The sequence below is a fragment of the Lucilia cuprina genome, chromosome 4, assembly GCF_022045245.1.
Source record: "Lucilia cuprina isolate Lc7/37 chromosome 4, ASM2204524v1, whole genome shotgun sequence".
NCBI classification, from domain to species: domain Eukaryota; kingdom Metazoa; phylum Arthropoda; class Insecta; order Diptera; family Calliphoridae; genus Lucilia; species Lucilia cuprina.
In genome coordinates, this window is record NC_060952.1 from 82,124,483 (window position 1) to 82,127,327 (window position 2,845).

Consider the following 2,845-nt stretch of genomic DNA (forward strand, 5'->3'; position numbering starts at 1 on the left):
AGATAGATAGATAGATAGATAGATAGATAGATAGATAGATAGATAGATAGATAGATAGATAGATAGATAGATAGATAGATAGATAGATAGATAGATAGATAGAAAGGACGGAAGGAGCTATAATGCGGTTGAATCTATGTTTTCAGTCATTCTTTTTTCGTGCATATCTTTCTGCAAAAAAATAAATTTTGTTCGGTGCAGACTCCCTGAGAACATTATTTCCTATTTTAGAATCTCATAGTTTTGTTATAATGTTCTGATGCAGAAATTTGTTATTACTTTACTCATGCTGGACTACTTTATGGACTAATACTACTTAATTAAATATACGACCTTATGGTCAGTAATATTTCATGGCATTTGTTTTCCCATGATATTCATCTTCCCCATAAATGATGAACATGATATAAGTTGTTGTTGTGAGATCCGATCCCCGTAAAATTCGGTTAATAAATACTGCAGAATATTTGTAGCACTTTATGTTTTTGTTGCATCATATTAACCAACTGTACCTAATGATAATTTTTAGAGTATCAAGTCGTATCAGAAAAAGTTAAATGTTTAGAATTTTTAAATTATATGGCCGTGTAACTCATTGTTTCCACGGACAATTTGTTGTAAAATAATAATACAAATTTTGTTTATTACAATTTAATTACGGCGTAAATGGGGCCAATGTTTTACCCTTCCAGCAACATAAATAGTCATACATTAATAAATATACAGACAGACAATAATTGAGAATTATTTACATTATTTCATTGTTTTCTTCGTCTTCTTTTTAGTCGCTCTCAAACATGTGAAAATGTGCGTATTCTCACATTTGGAAATTTTGAGTAAAACATGAAAACAACAAACATTCTCTCGCAATTAAAGTTACAATTATTAAAAAAAACAAAAAGCAAACTAAAAAAAATTAAGTGTAAACTAAGTGTAATGAAAAGCATAATGAAGAACTTACAAAGATACAAAAAGAATATTAAATATAAAGAGTATATTGTCATTATAGAAAAAAAAACAATTGCGCACACTTCAGTGAAATCATGTAGAAAATATTTTAATGTTTAAAAAAAAAAGAAGTAATGCAATTTTAAACCGGAAGGAAATTTAACACTAAATACTTATGTATGAACATACAACCATATTCATACATTTTATAGAATGCAGTCAGTCATATTTAATGGGGAGGATTTTTTTTCCTTCTTTTGTCTTTTTCTTTTCATCTTTAGGTGTTTCTTTTAGTCGATGCTGTTATTTTGTTATTCTTGTATTGTTATTTTTTTTGTACTTTTGTTTTTGTCTAACAATTTCATTAACATTTCCGTATAATGTGACTCATTTTATGAATGTTTATACGGTACTAAATGTTCGATGAGTGTATGTCTTTCTGTTTGAAGTTTTTCCACAAAACTCCCTTATATGTTGACCACAAAATGTATGGATTTATGAATGTTTTTAGAAAATGTACAATAACAACAACCAACAGCTTAATTTATAAAAGACAATGGGAAGTGTAACGAAAAGGGGGATTGACTAAAGTTTTCTGGTAGAAATTTTTATCGGACAATATGTGATTAAGTAAAGCTTTTTTTATTAATTTTTGCAGTTGTTACCAGGAAAAAGGAAGTGTGTCAATTTTTTGATTTTATAGAATACTTTTGAAAATTAGTTTGTTAATATTAAATGTTTATTAATTAAAGTATAACTGCCAGGTTCTCTAAATTCAGAACAATTTCATTCTTACAAATATATTGAAAACAACAAATAAATTTAAATTTATTTTTGTTTTCAATATATTTCTAACATCTATGTTTAATTCTAGTTCAGTTCTAGTTCAGTTCTAGTTCAGTTCTAGTTCAGTTCTAGTTCAGTTCTAGTTCAGTTCTAGTTCAGTTCTAGTTCAGTTCTAGTTCAGTTCTAGTTCAGTTCTAGTTCAGTTCTAGTTCAGTTCTAGTTCAGTTCTAGTTTAGTTCTAGTTCAGTTCTAGTTCAGCTCTAGTTCTGTTCTAGTTCAGTTCTAGTTCAGTTCTAGTTCAGTTCTAGTTCAGTTCTAGTTCAGTTCTAGTTCAGTTCTAGTTCAGTTCTAGTTCAGTTCTAGTTCAGTTCTAGTTCAGTTCTAGTTCAGTTCTAGTTCAGTTCTAGTTCAGTTCTAGTTCAGTTCTAGTTCAGTTCTAGTTCTGTTTTAGTTCTGTTCTAGTTCAGTTCTAGTTCAGTTCTACTTCAATTCTAGTACTGTTCTAGTTCTGTTCTAGTTTTGTTCTAGTTCTGTTCAAGTTCTGTTCTAGTTCTGTTCTAGTTTTGTTCTAATACTGCTTTAGTTCTGTTCTAGTTCTATTCTAGTTCTGTTCTAGTTCTGTTCTAGTTCTGTTATAGTTCTATTCTAGTTCTGTTCTAGTTGCGTTCTGGTCCTATTCTAGTTCAGTTCTAGCTTTGTTTTAATTCTGTTCTGGTTCTAGTTCTGTTCTATTTTTGTTCTAGTTCTGTTCTAGTTGTATTATAGTTCTATTCTAGTTCTGTTTTAGTTATGTTCTAGTTCTGTACTAGTTCTGTCCTAGTTCAGTTTTAGTTCAGTTCTAGTTTTGTGCTAGCTCTGTTCTAGTTATGTTCTAGTTTAGATCTATCTCTAGCTCAGTGCAGTTCTATTTTAGGTTTAGTTATGGTTCTTTTGTTATATGTTCTAGTTCTTCAATTCTAGTCTAGTTGTAATTCTGTTTCTGTACTTGTTCTCTTCTAGTTCCGTTCTAGTTCTGTTTTAGTTATGTTCTAGTTCTGTTCTAGTTCTGTTCTAGTTCTGTTCTAGTTCTGTTCTAGTTCTGTTCTAGTTCTGTTCTAGTTCTGTTCTAGTT

The 2,845-nt window shown here is 29.6% G+C and overlaps 1 protein-coding gene across 7 annotated transcripts in view; it reads right to left on the reverse strand.

Annotated features, from left to right (window-relative positions):
- LOC111684778 (transforming acidic coiled-coil-containing protein 1) overlaps window positions 1–2,845 on the reverse strand; it is a 61,350-nt gene that overhangs the window by 8,311 nt on the left and 50,194 nt on the right. The gene's annotated exons all lie outside the window — the stretch shown is intronic.